General features: G+C 36.0%; 1 protein-coding gene across 1 annotated transcript in view; it reads right to left on the reverse strand.

The window, feature by feature from the left end:
- LOC105223047 (integrin alpha-PS1) overlaps positions 1–17530 on the reverse strand; it is a 42208-nt gene extending 24678 nt beyond the window's left edge. The window contains exons 1-2 of the mRNA XM_049454553.1: positions 17488–17530; positions 1627–1733 (exon numbers count right to left, since the gene is read on the reverse strand). The gene's annotated coding sequence lies outside the window, so the exon portion shown is untranslated. The remainder of the gene's footprint in view (positions 1–1626; positions 1734–17487) is intronic.
- Between the last annotated feature and the right edge of the window lie 724 nt (positions 17531–18254).

The raw sequence follows: 18254 nt of genomic DNA on the forward strand, positions 1-18254 counted from the left end.
GCTCTTCCTACTCTTTCGGTTAATGACTTCGATTTTGGTTTTCAATTCTATGGTCAAAAGGTTAACTATTTGTTGGGTCATTGAACGGTTCAATGTCAGTTGTGAATTGAATGTGTTTGAAAGGGATTGTGTATTTCTAATAGACGAGCTTATAATTTTTGTTAATATTGCTGTGTGGTGTTAAGTGGTGTCTTAAGTCATATGTAAGAACTGAAGAATTATGTGGTAATAAATTTGTAGCATTGTGTTTTCAATTATTCATAATATTTATAAGCCTTCAGAAGGAAGTTCAACTTTTTTTAATTTTCCTACTTTTAGTTACAGTCTGTCAAGTAAGAGCGTGGTCGGGATAATTTATAAAAAAATTATTTTATGAAACTTTCATATTTATATATCGTCGATAATTGCCTGGCATCTCCGAGGCATGCTTTCTACTAATTTGACGGCGTATTCTAGTGGCAAGGATCTCCAGATCCGACGAATTTCGTAAGACAACTGCTTCAAAGTGTATGTGCGTCTTCCACGAAGCTTCTGTTTAATATATGCCCACACATTTTCAATAGGGTTTGCATCGGGCGACTGCGACGGCCAATCCAATGTAACGATGCCAGATTGAGTTTTCCACTGAGTACAGAGCTTGCTGCGGTGTTTAGGATCGTTGTCCTCCTGCAGAATCCAATCTTCATTTTTTCTGATGAACCATCGTTTGGCAGATAGCAGTAAAGCCTTTTTGTAGATTTTTATAATTTTCTCGGCATTTAGGTTGTCAGTAAAGAGGTACAAAGTGCCGAATCCCTGCTTTGAGAAGCAGCCCCAAAGATGCACCTTTATTCCATGTTTTACGGTCCGCTGAACAAGCCTATTGGTGGAAGTTGACCAGGCTCGCGTGAGGACAGAACGTGCCCATATAGAACATTCATCAGTAAAAATGACATTTTCAAAATCTCTATCAATATTCTCATGCGCCCAAGCGAGTCGCTTTGTCACAAGTTTTTCAGTCAACAGAGGCTTCTTCATTGTGTTGCGCCATTTCAGATCATGAGTATGAAGAAGGGTTCGGATAGTTTTGTAGGATATATCTAAACCTTTTGCCATTAATTTTGCTTGTCCTTGCCGCAGTGTTAAAGCAGGATTCCGCGAAAACAGATTCACTATTCTTTTTTCATCTTTTTTGTTCACTTTTCCTATCGAACCACGTTCTGGTAAACCATCGACATTTTTAGCCACTATATATCGCTGTATCCACTTCTGTACAAATGCCTTCGACTTTCTCATATATTTAGCAGCCGCTGATTGCGACATTTTGGGACCTTTCGGGTGGATGCAAAGGAACACAGCCTCGTAGCGCGACGCGTACTTAGCACTCATGGCGTTTAACGTGATTCTCTTTCAAAAGATCAACGACAACTGAACCTTTGTTGACAATGCATCAAGGACAAAGCTTCCCTCTATCGGCTCGCGAAGGAATTAGAGCGAAATCTTTCATTAACTGTCGGTAAAGTCGACCACGCTCTTACTTGACAGACTGTAAGTATACACTTAGTTCCCCAACATCATATAAATGAAATTAATTACAATAAGATGAAAGAATATCTTTAAATTAAAGTTGATAATTTGCATATTTACCCTGCCGCCGAGTCCTTGCGATCGCACTGTCACGCCGAGCCATTGACCCTCCTTGATCTCATCGTCCGATGGTTCCTGTAGCTCCTCGATATCGTCGCTATCGTATGCTGTTATCACAAAGCATGTTGTGAACCAAAACAAAGACAAAAGAACATGTGCAACAAACACATACAAACATACAAGAAAAAAACAGCGAGAGTTTGTGGAAGAGAGGAGAGAAAAGAAAAAAGAAAAATGCATGAGCACATATTAGTTAACAATCGAATATTCTGTATCAATAAACATTTTGTTAATAAATTTATTTAAATTTGATTCATTTTGGTTGCACAGTGATGAATTAATTAATAACACAACAACAATAATAACCAAACGTAGAACTCTATAACAACAATAATAACATAATATTAAATAAAGGATTATATACGTCATAAATAACGGTGAAAGGAGAAATGTTTCGAGAAATGAAAATAATAAGAAGAATCTTAAGAAAAAATGTACAAAAACTTTAAATGCAAGAAGAGTAAAGCAAATGAAGTGTGTGGTGAAATATAACAAAAAATTTAAAAAACTTCAATGCAAATAACAGTCAAAGAAATATTAACCCAAAATGCAAAAATTTAATGTTCGAAGTACAGTTGTTAAAAGAAAATGAATAAAAAGAAAGAAAAAGGTAAAGCACCATAATAATTTAATGTCAAACAAAACACTCTTAAATGCATTTGATTACAAAAACAAAAATATTAAAGAAAATGCGGAAAAAGTAGTGTTAAAGAACAATGACTAAGAAATGTGACAATGGAGCGATCATAAAGATGGTTTGAACTCGAAAGTGTTTATAGCATTACTGACACTGACACTGACCGTTATTTGACGACAGTTATATTTTTTATTGTTGTTTGAGTGAGAAATGTGACACAACAGCAAAGAGAGAGAGAGAGAGGCGAGCTATAAAAAGATTGCAGGTGAAAATTATGAAAAAAATGTATTTTGATGGTTAAAAGAACACCATGTTGTAAAGAAGAAGCCTCACATGTTGATATGATGGCCATTATATGACAGGTCATCTGAAAATTGTTGCACGAAATGAGTTTAAGCTGTTACGGACACAAAGTGAATTCACTGTAAGTGTTAATAAAAATTATAGATTCAGGCTAAAATAAAACGAAGAAGATTTTTGTAATCTTCTGTAAAACTCAATCAGATACCAATCACAGCTTCAATGAGCATAAAATTTGACAATTCTTTGTCTCAAGATTTCAAGTACTATGCTACAATTTCAGAAACCCAATCAACCCATTCAATTCAAGATGAGCGAAAAAAATCGAAACCATGCTGACGTTTCTCCTTACAAAACCGCCAACTGGAATCACGAGACTTATTTATTATTGGATTGGAATCTTGTTTCAATTACCTTAGTACAACTCTCAGGATTACAGAGTCGTTCATCAACATCGTTTTAAGGTAATGACTTGAACAATGTATTTTAAGTTTGCCCCGAAGTTTATAATACCAAGGGGAAACGTCGGAAATTTATTCCTAAATTTTTTTATGTCTTTCATTTTCATATTTTTATTGTTCAGATTGGACTTTTATAGCTATACAAACTGATCGATCTAAATCAAGCTCCTGTATTAAAAACTTGTTTCCACAAAATTTCATCACCTAACATATCGAGCATAATTTCGGAAGCATATTGAGCAGGTTAAGATGACCGTCTCTCCGATAGCTGTCAATTTGTTCACTTTTGTATAAGCTAAATTAATAGGGACTGAAAATGTTCACATTGTTTCTTCTCACTTAGTTGATTGCTTCTTTACCTAACCTAACCTAAAACAGTGAGAATTTGTGTTAATATGACTCTCTTTTATGAGGTACAAAGTTCGCCTAAAACGAACAATTTCTTTGTATCAATCCCAACATCATCTAGAGACTATCTTATTGGGTCGGGTTTTGGTAGCATATTCAATAGAAAACATATTTTAAGTAAGAGGGTCTTATTATAATTTTTTTTTTAGAAAATTAAAGCGAAAGTGAGATATATTCGGGATCTTAGTACAACTCTCAGGACTAAAAGTTTCCCATTATTACGCATCCTTTTTAGGTAATGTGTTATTGTTTCATTTTCAATCTAATAAGTACACAAAACTCAGGAAAGTGGCTTCGGGAAAAAATATTAATTAATTGCTTTGTTGTTGCCATTCACTTGTTGATATTAGCGCACGAATAAATAGCCATCATTAGGCTCTAAAGTCAACCATAAACGCTGAAAAGTCGATACGCCAATAGACCATACAACCAACAGACAATCGATGGCGCACAAGAGCGAGTGCTAAATATATGATAAATGATTATCGGCTTACAGCGGAACTAATAAAACAATCAAAATGAAATTAATGACTGAAGAAACAAAGCAACCAAACGGGGGCGATGAGCGATCCACAAACATAAGAAAGTACGCTAGTTGGCAGAGTGAGCGTCAAAGACAAAATAAAAAACCGACAGCCAATAATTTCGCCTGAAAATTGTTCATAATGAAAGATCAGTGAAAAATGAAAATAGAGAAATGAACCGCAATTGATGCAGTTTAAAATGTAGCAGACACCTAATGAATATACATACATACATACATACAAATATTGAAATTTATATGAGTGCAGCAGCCGACTTCCATATTTACACACGTTGGTGAATACCGTATATTTAGTTTGTGTATCTGTGTACTACGCTTGCTTATTTTGTTGAGTTTGTGTGGGCGCGATCGGATCATCACATTTCATGTGGTTATAGCGCAACAGCTGCGCTTTTGCAGCAATTTAATTATGTTAAGTGAAAGCGCTGCACAAAATGATTAACTTTGTTTGCCTGCATGGTTGTTTGTATTGTTTTTATGCAGATTGTCTTTGTTTTGAAGTGATTTTGTCAACTTAAGTCTGGGCTTAGGCCCACACAGAAACGCCGCACATACTGCTACAGGCATAGTTACCTATTTATATTAGGGTGGTAACTTCAATCTAACCACAGAATTGACTATTCGGTAATTGGAAGTATGGTAAGTCGCAAAAATGTTGCTCCCGGTTGGTAAAGGTGTACTCCCTTCAAAACAAAATGGACGAATCGAAATTCGTTTCGATTATACAGGATAGGTGCCCCCTCTTATATCCCTCACAGTCGATTGACATTTACTAACCCTTAAACATTCAATAAAGTAGCTCATTCATCATGAGCTCAAAGTTAGTTAAGGAGTGTCTATCCTCACTATGGATAGCATTAAGTTACTTCGAGCCCGGTCCGGGTTCTTGGTCATAGCGGAAGCCCTGGAAACTGCAAAGTCGATGAGCTCGCATCAGAGGGTCGGATTACATTCGGATTGTTCTTTTGTGTTTTTAGCTTATCAGACGCTGATCAACAACTAGTTTAGTACCGAACGCAGAAGATCTACTGGACTACTTGCTAGTGTCCCGAGAGTAAGTTGTCCAGTGGATCGCTGTCTAAAGAGGAGGGTGAGGTTGAAACATCCAGGCACTTTCTCCTCCACTGTCTAGCTTTCGCAAGACTGAGATTGAAAGATATCGGCAGCTATATTTTCGGGGAACCTGCTGAAATCTGGTATGTAGCCGGAATTGATATCACTCTGCTCAACAAATTTGTTGTAAACTCAAAGTGCTTGGTCGACTTTTGAGATCCTCTACGAACAATACTTTGGGATATTCAGGTATGTTAAAGGCCCGGTGTTCTTACCTGTCGGAGTGGAATTCGTTTTCTGGATCGCCTTTTAACCGTACCTAACCTAAAAAATAGATAGGATGACCGATATCAAAAGAAGGTAGCATTGACTAGTCAATCAGATCTCTAGGATTTGCTTTTCTTCTTTATTATATCTTTCAGTTTGAAAGGCAAATGAAGCGAAGACAAATATTCTTGTCGAAATAATTTCTATGCTGCTCGAGATACCATTACCAGTTCGAGATGCTTGAAAAAGTGAAAGAATATTCGTTGAAAAACTCCTTATGCTGCGTCCGACTCTATCCTAATACTAACTTTGGGGACGAGATATCAATATTTTTGCATACATATCCTCCATTTGAGCTCCAAATTTTTATGGAAAGCCCTTGACTATGACAAAACCAATATGGTATACTAAATTTAAAGTTTAATTTTTTATATCCACACTTATTGATCACCCTAACAGTACCAGCTACATAAATATGATGTTGCAAGTGTGCGCAATAAATCTAAAGATGCAGAGGCAAATTTCGTTGGCGATAAATAAATAAAAGTGATCTTTACAACAGGTTTGACTGATTGGTGAGGTTGCAGCAGCGTCCAAACTCTACGTTGGCGTGCAACTTGTAAATTTTCAAACTGCAACAACATGTTTATACACATACATTTATACATGCATACATATGTATGTGCAACAAACACATGTCAGTGTCAAACTTCTGTCTATTTGCTTATGCCTAGGCGTTTCGGTAAATAATGGCCGGCATTTGCTTGTAAGCCGATCATCCAGACATTTGTTGTTATAAATATGTCAGTTATATGAAATTGAAAGTTATTTGCCTACATACTAAATACTTATACAAATACATGTGTCTCGAAATAAATATATTTATGTAAATATTTTATTAAGGTTTATGTAGAAAAGTGAAAACTTTATTCCAAGAAAACGGAAAATATTTATTAAAAAAAATAAAAAATTTGATGTTGTGTATAAATATGTTTGTATGTTGGCAAAAATTAAAAGCGCAGTTTGCAATACTTATAACTTTGGCTCATGTGATTCTTACTCCAAAAAATTACAATTTAATCCTCTCCTAATGGGATGTGTGTTAGTAGTTTTGAAGGAATGTTAGTAAAAGCCATTACTTTTGTTTATACATTTCAGAAATAATATAAATAAGCAGAAAGCTATAATAAATACAATTATTTTTGTGCTATAATGTGATGTGATTTTTTTTTGTTAGCTGAGAGCTACTTTTGGACCAAACTTTCTTTCACGATTCCTTAAGGGGTTATATACGCTTGTGAGTTCAAAAAAAAAAAAAGATTTTTTGCTTGTACATACATTTACCGAATGTAGAATTATTTGAAATTATGCTTAGAAATATATATAGCAAATAAGTATGAGAGTATTAGAAAAACTTGTTAACTTAGTTTTTATTGGCTCCCATAACTTTTGCAGGTGCAGGGAAACCAAAAAACTAAACAAAAAAAATAATCGCGAATTATTGAAGTACGTAAGTACGTACGTTTCTCAACGTTGAAGCAATACCAAAAGCTCCGTCAGGATCGGAAAGGATCTCACCGTTCGATACCAAACGAGGTTTCAGACAAGGTGACTCCCTATTGTGCCACTTCTTCAATCTACTGCTGCAGCAAAAAATTTAATCCAAAGACCTGAATCGAGAACGAACAATCTTTTATAAGAGTTTATAGCTGCTGGTGTACGCCGATAAAATTGATATCATTGGTCCCAAGGAAGCCAAGCAGTGAACGAGGCAAGATGAAATATCTCCTGTCATCAAACAAACGGTTGTCATGCTCGCGACTTGGCACCCACGTCACTGTTGGCAATCATAACTTTAAAGTCGTAGTCATAGTCGTCCGAATAGATGAAAATACTCCAGCTCTGAAAGTATTCGACGCAGTACGCGCCGGGAAAAGCAGAGGAAGAGGAAGACCTCCACTCCGTTGGAAATACCAGTTGGAGAAGAACCTGGCTACACTTGGAATCTCTAATCTCCTCCCAGCCAAACAACGAAAAGAGAGAACTATTAGTGCACTGCGTAAACTCGGCTATAGTCGCGGAAGCAATGTCTGCGCTAAAAAAGAAGAAATAGGGGGTTTCTCAATATAATGATTTAAGTGTAGAAAAACGCAACAGTCCGCTGGCGAGGTTATGACGTCCGTATTTTGGGATGCACATGGAGTAATTCTTATTGACTGCCTTTAAATAGGAAGAACCATCAGCAGGGACTATGACATAGCGATATTGGACCATTCAAGAAAGAAAATCGCTGAAAACTGTCACATTTGAGGAAAAATAAAGTGCTGTTTCACAAAAACTATGCACCACACACAAATATGGCAAAAATCCATGAATTTGGCTTTGAAATCCCTCCGCAGTCGCCAAATTCTCCAGGTCTGGCCCACAGCGACTATCTTCGGTTCTCAGATCTCAAAAGAATGCTTGCTGGGAAGAAATTTTCGGTGGAATGAAAAGGTGATCAGCGAAACTGAGGAGGCATTTGAAGCAAAGAGAAATCGTACTACAAAAATGAGGTGGAAAAATTGCACGGTCGCATATAAACTGGGAGTGCAAAGTGAATCGATAAAAAGAATGTTTCTATATAGATTGGTAAAACCACAATTATAGTGCTTGTTTAGAACGCTAAAGCTATATCCAACGATTTTTACCATGAAAATAAAATTTAACAGAGTTTTTTGTTTTCAGTGGAAAATGATGCAGATGTGTTTTGGGGAGTCTACTTTGTATCAATGTATGTTAATGATGATAACAAAAAACGAGACTTTGAAATCAATTGCATTCCGCTTTAAAACTGAGCCAAAACCGAAAAAAAACAAATTTCGCTGAAGGGCTTTACAGCCGAGGCTTATAACAAGTGTATATAAAATTAGATTATGGCGCCGCTTTTATAGGTTCAGGAGCCTAGTCTGAAGGCGATAATACATATTTGTATTAAAATACGTGAAAATGTCTTAATCAAATTTTTAATATTTTTTTCTGTAAATGACTTTCATTAATTTTTGGGTGCAGTTTTTAATGAAAAATCAATATTAAATCTGTTGACAAATCAATAATATAAATTTCAATGCCCAATGGTTTTAAAACCGCTTACTCAAATGCCAAACGAATTAATTTAATTTGCATTTTGATAATCTTTAAAAGCGAAGCTCAGCTTAAATTAAGTTATAAATCCGCGATTTACATATGAATGAGAGCCAACTTTGCACTTCTCACAGCTTCAGTTCAACAATGGTCAACGTTTATTGATTCAACTGTGCAAACAGTAGCAAAACGAATTTAGTACAACAAAATTATAGTTTTTAATGGATTTTGGAAGTGCAATACAAGCACCTACACACATATACATATATACGCACATATATTGACAAATATACATATGCAAATCAGTATGCATGCCAATGCAATTTCGGGCGACAATGGACCACCAGCAAAGCTGTAAAGCCAAAAAGCCGAAAAGCAAGTGCCAAATGCCACAAGTTGTCAAGCCAAGCCCATTGCCACTATCTAAATGGGTGAATAATACAAATTTTTATTAATGAAAAATTCAAAACTAATAATAATCATTATAATAACGGACTTAGTACCACCACTTGCAGCTAAGACAATAATCAACTGCGCATTGTACGAGTAAGTGCAGTGTTTTTGTGGACTAAATGCCACACGACAGCCGTGAATGGCAAACAAGCTTGTATTAAATTGGTAACAACAACAACAACTAATGAAATTAAGCTAAAATTGTATTTGTTGAGCGAAAAAATGTAAATGCAATTCAACAGTTGTCGCCTGTAGTCAAACAACAACAACAACATTAACACCAAAAACAACTGCCGCAACAACAACAATAACACCAAAAACAACTTCCCCAACAACATTTATTAAAAAACTCCAACAAGTGGCAGCGTTGACGTTGCAGTCACCGGCTTTCGCACCGCCGCGCTCAAGTGCTCAACATTGTTGCCACACGAAACAACACCTCTGCAACTGCCCACACGAACGCGTTGCAACTGTTGCAATACACGCGCCAGTGTGTGTGTGTGTGTGAGAAATTTAAATTCGAATTTGAAACTCGTGCGATACATGCGCACACCGTCCGCTGATTGCTGAATTATCGACTTGTTGTCGTTGTTTTTGTTTTTATTTTGAATATTGTTTTTCGATTTCTTATTTGTTGTAGATCTTTGGCGCAGATAGCATGCAAATGTACGACACGCGTCCAAGTAAATTTCAATCAGCAAACTGCCGCGTAGCCGAAATTTAAGTTGCAACAGTTGTTGCAAAAAGTCAACGTACAAAAATAACCAAAAAAAAACGAACCTAACTTTATGTGTGAGTATATGTGCGCGCTTATGCAAATAAAACAAATTCCTTAGTTGATAATTTTAAGAAAAACGGAAAGCCAAAACGTGTACAAACCGCCAAGCTTGGGTAACCTGAGTGGTCCGTCCGAGGCAGAGTCAAAAAAATGCATACTTAACACTTTGATATAGACGCACAGTGGAATATTTAGTTTAATCACACGTCCTTTTTCTTATATTTCAATTCAATTATATTATAAACAAGCTGCTATACCCTTCACAGCTGCATTTATTATAGTATGAAAGAGTATTTTATACTCAAGATCTTTATCTTGGTAAGAAACACACGTTTCCTGGTCCTACTGTTGGATGACGTCGAAGGCGACTTATCCAATCCTTACCATCATAACGGGGATTAGATAACCGTTACAACAACAACCAGAAATGATCTTGACTTAAATAAGGGCCACAATTCACCTTCAAATATCGAATTTCAGAGGATATGATAAAGACCATGACTTCAAAAAGTTAGCTATGTATATAGAAAGTACTGAACGAACTAAACTTTTTTATTTTGTAAAATGATTATTTCTTTTTTAATTCCAGAACGATACCATTTGAGCTATTTAAGAAATAAATACTTTAAATTGTTCTTTTTATATTTTTGAAAACAATTTAACCACTGTACGAGTCCCCTATCGCATTCAACTTTTGCAACGCAAGTGGTGGCTGGAGTCAGAAACTCCACAGGTACAGGTAGAACACACAGCGTGTGTCTACTTGTCGTTGAAAAGTTTGTTTTAAAAAATTTGTGTCGGCTTCTTTATTGTTTAGGTATTCTAAGAGTTTATAATTGAATTTTGTATTGCATTTAAATTGGTTATGTAGCTGTTTTGACTGCGCGGCAGATATTCTCGATTGCAAAGCGCACTTTTGTAGGTTAAATTACAGAAATTGGAAAAGGAGTGCTTACTACTTATATTATATACTTGTATATGATAATTTCATATATAATAACACATGTGTTAATATCAAAACAAAAATAATATAAAACAGAATATGTGATATATAACAGAATTACCAATGTTATAATATTTGGAATCATATTTTTTGTAAATCAAACTGCGAAGCTTTTCAATCAACATATAGAATGTTTCATTGTCATACTTTAAAAGTACATGTTAGTATTTAGTACTGACACTTTCATGATAAAAATATCGTCCTAACAACACTTATGATATAAAACTGTCAAAAGTGGACCGACGCCATATTTTTTCCGTTCAGTAAGGTATGCCATTTCATTATGGAAAGATATACGATCCCATAAGGAGTCAAAATTATTAAAATTCACTACTGAAATTCGGAGTCAGTGGCCTCAACTTTATGAGCGCTACGACCAATTTATGATCGTCAAAATCATCCTGGCAGATTAACAATTGACCATCTAGTGTAAAAATTTGAGTGCGCAGGCACAGTACAAAATATTCCCGTGACAGTGAGACAAAGCAGTGCCCGTAGTGTCGAGAATATTGCTGAAACTAGCGCAACACTTGAGGAAGACACAATTCAGTCTCTCACACGTCGTTCTCAAGCATTCGGCATCTTTGTGACGTCGCTGTGGCGAATTTTGCGAAAAGATTTTGGCCTGCATCCTTACAAAATCAAGAACTGAAGCCCCGTGACCACTAGAATCGTCGTATGTTCTCGAATTTGGCTGAGCAACAACTTTAATTTGATTCGGATTTTCATCAAAAAATCGTCTTCAGTGATGAGACTTATTTCTGACTGAACGACTTGGTCAATAAGCAAAATATGCGTTATTGATTAGGCAGCAATCCACACCCACTCCATGAGTCAGCATTGCATCCCGAAAAAATTACTCGTTTGGTGCGGTTTATGGGCCGACGGCGTCTTTGGGCCGTACTTCTTCCGTGATGATCAAGACCGGCACGTTACTATGAATGGAATCGCTACCGCTCAATGATAACCGAATATTATTAGCCCGAATTGGATGATATGGACTTGGACAATATGTGGTTCCAACAAAACGTCGCCATAAGCCACACAAGGAATGTCACAATCGATTTATTGAAAACCAATTTTGGTGAATGTGTTATCTCACGAAAGGGCCCAGTCAATCGGCCGCCTCGGTTGTATGATTTGACTCCGTTAGACTATTTTCTGTAGGGCTACGTCAAGTCTATGATCTATGCCAACAAGCAACCGAATACTGATGAACTTCGTACGAATATCGAACGTGAAATTGCAGCAGTATCGGCCGATTTATGCTTGAAAACCGTCGAAAATTGGGTTCAGCGTCTGGACTTCTGCAAGCATGCCCGGGGTGGCCATGCAAAAGCAATCGAGTTCCATACATAATGGCATCGAATGTATTTCATTGTTATCCCAAACCGTTTTTGTTTTATTTATTATTTCACGATTGGATTGGATTCTACATGACACCTGTTTTTTCTCTGAAAATTCTAGACTATACTTTTCATATTCCATCTTAAAACGTTCTGTAATCACATGAGTCCATATGGGGGTTCTCACATTTTATGAGTTTTCTTTCTATCAACCTGAAGAAGAAATATCCTAAGGAATTGATTCACATTAGCAGTATTTAAATCTTCTGTGATTTTAGTAGAGTACATACAGTTTTAGAGTGAAGTGTTCAGAGAGTTTTCAAATTTTATATGCTTTTTATGTACATATTTCATGCCCTTCTATGAATACTATCTATGGCGAGAACTTTGAGGTTAAAGTGATATGAAACCATTTTTTATACAAGAAAAATGTTGTAAAACTAAATTTCTTCGGCATTATTTATTAGGAAAAGTCATTGTAAATAAGGATCCCTTTGCCAACATTTCTTGAAATATCATAGCTAAAAATTAAAATAATATAAAGATTGATTTAAGGTTTTGGATAGAGATACTAGTGAAGTGTGGTTCAGCTTGACTTCATGGACCCTACATGACATACAAAAAGACATCATGGATTCTTTGAAAAATTTATTATCCAATAATTTATGTGTCTTCATTACTATTAATATAAATACAAAATTAACATCGATGACGACACCCTAAATGGCGCGCGAGTGAATTTCTGAATTTCTAGAGGTTTGGCGCAACAATGGTGTGCTTTCGATTGCAAATGCCTATAATTAAATGAGCCATGAATTGGATTAAGCGCGACAAATATGCGTGAAATACCAGCCACAATGGCATAACAGAAACAAAAGCAGTGTAAGTAAATTAAGAAAACTGAAGTGCGCTCGAGCGAATCGCAATGAAATTGAAAGCGACAGTGCAGAGACGCACAAAAAAGTGGAAAAAATCGAAATCAGAACAAATTCGTTGAGTGCTAGGCAACAAAAATTGAGAACAACTCTAAATAAAAACGCCATGAAAGGGTTACGGTTTGCGAAAGCCCAAATTGAAAAGAGGATATTAGCGACCCAACCCATAAAAATGGCAAAGCTTTGGCTACAGCAAGATCGTGGTGATCGCGCGGGGTGCGCAAGCGACAGGCTTGTGGCGACATTAATCCACGCAAATATTCCAAAAAAAAAAAATTAGTTGCTCATGGCAACAACAGCTTTAACTAAAGGCTATGGCTATTAACAATAACAAAAGCAATGTAAAAGATCGAAAAAACGAGGCTAAAGTAAGTCCAAAAACAACAATGAGCGGTCTTTATGCTGCACACACATGCTTGCCGACTCCAGCAACAGACACTGACATCAAAATCTCAAAATCCCGAAAGCATGGCAATGAACAGAACACCGAATTGGGGTTGCCAGTGCGAGTGGCAAAAATGTTGTTGTCACTTGCGTGGTTGACTGACTGCGACGCCGACTGGAGCGCACAACAGAACTGACAGACTGAAGATCCCAAAGAGCAGCGGTCGCATTTTGTATGGCAAAGTCATACGAGCTGAAGGCGTAGCGACGTGGCTGCGTAGGGCGCTGAAAGACGCACAATCAATGGCACCGAAGAAGAAGAAGAAGAAGCAGAACAGGCAGACTTGCAGCGACAGCATAAGTTATGATGTTTCTAAAATAAGAATGTGATCATTTACGCGAAAACGCCTCGAATGGGGCGCAACAAATAAAAGGGCGCACAGCACAACGGAATAGCAACGAATAAAGTGTGGCGCAGCAGAAAAAGACGAAATGAATGTGGAACCAATGAAACGGCTAATGGGCACTGGAGTACATAAAAATGCGTCCGAAGTGGCGCTGAAACATTTTGCGTTCGAGCGTGTGGCGTGACGGGGAAAGGGTAGGGGGGTGCTGCAAACCAAAAGGCAGCCGATCAAACGAGCGACTGACTTTTAACGAGTTTCCCTAACATAATCACATGTTTAACGCAGTCTTTTAGGTAGTCCATATATGTACATATGTATGTATGCTGGTCTTTTTGTTTCAACGCCAAGTGGCATGTACAATGTTGTGTTGCAGCAATAGCATTCACAGCATCAGTGTGGCTCTCAGTGGCTGCCGTCAGCGAAGGAGTGCCGCCATGCGTGTTCTGGAGGTCATGTGGTCGCATACATTAAGTGTGAAATTTATGTGTGAGCTGCGTAAGCGTTGTAAGAATTACATGCACATGTTCGAATGGTTGTAAGACACGGTTAGGGAAATCACAACAACAAATTTGCAATGCGTATTACAACAAAAGAAGTGTGGAAATTCATGTACCTATGTTAATTTACGCGCTGTTTAGTAAATATACATGGAAGTGGAGTGCTCTACGTAAGCCCTACGTACGCAGACTTTATTTATAGAAACTAAATAGACCGATGACGGCCCAGCGCTGGACAAGCTTCAGGGAAGTCCTGCTATATAGTAGTAGAACACAAGAGGACACGTGAGCACCGACTCGCTCTTATACTACCTATAGTGGTTCTAGAGTGCCTTTCCTTGCCAGCTCAGCAAATGCGCAATTTCTGATGACGAGGTTAAGAACGCCTCGACCAACCCTGAATGCACTGCACTGTAATGAGTTCTAGGCTAGTATCGCCGCTCTGCTATCTGAGAGAATGGTTATTTCTCTGAAGCAGGCTGCACTCCGGAGCACTAGATCTGCTGCTACCCTAATGACTGCCTAAGCTTGGAAGCTAGACATAATGGAGAACTTCTGATAGTAAACCTCTCTTCCAACCTTCCCCTCAAGCCTTGATCCATCTGTATAAAAGGTTACTGCAACTCTCCTCCAACGGCTTCTTCCCAACCACAATTTCCCCGTATGTATATGGGCTGAAAAAAAGCCGCCAGAGTTCGGTTTGTCAACTAAATGATCCAAGTGATTCGGTATGAAGTCAAAGCGTATCAGGATATCAAAGTGTTCAGACACATGTTTTTTTGAGAAGCCAGATTCTCTGACACTGATTGCAACTTTCGCAACCACACACCTTCCGACGATGTCTACGGGCACAATGTGCAAGTTGGCGTTAAGTGTTATGGTTGGTGTGGACGCCGTCCGTTGAACGCTCTCGAGTTTCTTTGCTAGTGTGGTCGTTTCTATAGCCCTCCACCTACAAAACTTTAAACGAATTTTTCCCGAAGCGCTTTTTCAGATTCGGCGAGCAAAATTTCTTTGAAACGGCTGGTCCGATTAACTTGAAAATTTCTCACGACCTCCTTAGATCAACTTGTCAGGTATTGATCGCAAAAATAAGATTTTTGAAAAGTATTTCGATTTTTGAAGCAAAGTGTACATTTTCTTAACAATATTCTAAAAAAAATTATCCTCATCGCCTGACATCTCTTTTCGGAAATCCAGAAATAAGTGAGGTCTAAGGCAAAGCAACTGTTCCTACGACGTTCTGGTAAACATAATTAAACTGCATCGAATTTTCTTTCGACTAAGGACAGTCAACTCGGCTGAATTTTTTTAAATTATTTGAAAAATAAAAATAAAAACAATTATCAGAATTCTAATCTTTCTAGCCCTATGAAATTAATAAATAAAAATGCCTTTAGAGATCAGTGCTTCTGAAAGTGGAAACTGAGAGGCTCTTTAGAACATACAGCAGTACTTGCTAGGATAGCGGAGGAAGAATACGACCTCAATTCCTTGGAAAGAGTAGGAGTAGAGTAATTTTACTTCATGAGGAAGATCAATATCAAGGATGCAGATGTGCTTAAGTATAGATAATTAAGAATACTATCCAGCGAATATCCGATGAAATATGCTTTCTAGAGGTTAATGACATTCCATGATAAGGCATTTTTAATATTCAAATCTCTATATACTTTCCTGATTCTTTTTTTAAACTCGATTCTAGAAAGTATCTGCTTAAAATTGTTTTGCTATTACTAACAAATATTATTTAGACTCTATTTTATTACCTATAATAGACATTCAGCTCAAATTTTTTTCTTTAATATGTCGTGACAGAGGTAGATAGACAGATAAATAGAAAATAATTGATGTTTTGCACTGGGACCTATGGTCTATTGTACCCTCTCCCATATCATATATGGTCACAAGGGTCTAGCTCTTTAAATAATTCCAGGAGCTTGCTAAGCGCGGCGGAGATTAATGTAATCCTTGTTCACGTAATGGATTCTAGGGCTTTGAGCCTGCTTCTATAAATTGCTGGAAAATCTGGAATCAGGTGTTCTGGAGTTTCCTGTTCAACGTCGCAAAACCGGCAGTTTGCGCAAGAGACAATGACAACATTTGAAAAGCGTTTCTTGAGCTTACAGTGTCCAGCATAGAGCGTGACAAGGAGACGGAATTGGTCTTTAAACTGGTTCCAATACTTGCGTTAAGGATTGATTTCTGCACACTGACTCATAGCAAGCATAGTGGCAAAGGTACATATATGTATAGCAGAGTTAGTACCTCTTCCTGTACAAACTAGTTCTTCTTAGAACTCTTAATAAAAGAACTTATTATTCGGTAATAATTTAAAGCAGTGAAGGAATTTGAAGCTATTCATAGCTAAAGCTTTCCGAGTCTTTATCTTAACAAAGAACTGACTAATTTACTTATGAATTTGTTATGAAACATCTGTCAATGAGTCAAAATTTCATTTTATTCCATAGAAACGTGACTTGTTTGGAAATTTGGAAATAGCACAACTCAAAAGAAAAATGAGCAAAAATGTATAAAAACATTTTGCAACACCACAAAACCGACCAGGCGCAACAGCAACGTCTAGAATAACGCAGCGCAGCAAATGATAAACATAGCGAAATTTTCGGTAGGCGCCAAGCTGATTTTTAGGGTGCTTACATACTCAGAGTGGCGGCAGATTATTTGGAAAAATATTAAAAATTAAGAAAATAAAAGCCGGAATCGTTACAATCCTGACAATCCTCCCTTTAGCATAATCATCAACTAAGAATGCGGGAGTTTTTAGCATAAAAAATTAAAAAAATATATATTTAAAGAATAGTATGATTCATTTTAGGGAATTTCTAGCGTTATTGTATGGCATGAATTGTGGTTAGTGCGGTTTTACTTGTTTGTTATTTAATAAATTTCCATGTTTTACAAATTGTTAAGCATTGCTGAGCATGTGTATAATACATAATGTATTTAAAGATATTTACATTTAGCAAATTTTATTTTTTTTTTGTAAGTGCATATTTATTAATGTTTTTTGTTTTGTTTTTGTGTTATTTACCAAGCATATTTCTTTAAAAGTTAAAGTAGAATTAATAACAAAATCATGTGAGCAGTTAAAAAGTGAAAACAACAACGAAAATATGCATTACAAATAAAAAAAAACTTTGGTTAGAAATCTGTAAACAAGTAAAGCACCCATACCACTTACTAGGTTCATAAACTCCTTCGGGCGCTACAAAGTAAGCACGTTTTTTTTCGTTGGAGTTGTTTAAAAATATTTATATATTTTACAATGTAAGGGAGTCCATGGTGTACCAATTATTGTTTGTTTTTACATATTGGTTTCGGTATAAAAAGGGGAAGAAAATAAAAAAAGAGAAAAAATAAAAATTTTATAAATATACACTTTTGTAGTAGGTAAGAGGGAATAATTGTAGGATAGCAATTGAGGGAAGGTATTTTTAAGCAATTGAAATATGTAAATTTATAGGTAAATAAATATAATATTAACATTAGGGGTGTTCTAAATTATAAATTGGAATTGTGAAATCGAGTATTTTGATAAATTTGATATTTTTTAACGAAATTCTGTCATCATCATATCTTAATAGTAATTTCTCGATAGATAAAAAAAATTATTTGAAAAAAAAAATTAAAAAAAAAACATATTTTATAAACAAAATTTATTTTATTTTAGTAAATAAAATAACAATATTTTTACTCAAAAAAAATTTAATTAAAAAAATAATTTTATTAAAAAAAGAAAGAAAGAAATTTAGTATTTAAAAGGAATTATAATTAAAAAAAAAATAATTTTTTTTAAATAAAATTTAAAAAATTTATTTTATTTACTAAAAAAAAAATACTATTTTTATTCAAAAAGATTTTTATTAAAAAAAAAAAAAATTTATTAAAAAAAGAAAGAAAAAAATTTAGTATTTTGATAAATGTATTTGATAATTTTTTTAACGAAAT

Source organism: Bactrocera dorsalis, chromosome 4 (genome assembly GCF_023373825.1).
Source record: "Bactrocera dorsalis isolate Fly_Bdor chromosome 4, ASM2337382v1, whole genome shotgun sequence".
Classification (NCBI taxonomy): domain Eukaryota; kingdom Metazoa; phylum Arthropoda; class Insecta; order Diptera; family Tephritidae; genus Bactrocera; species Bactrocera dorsalis.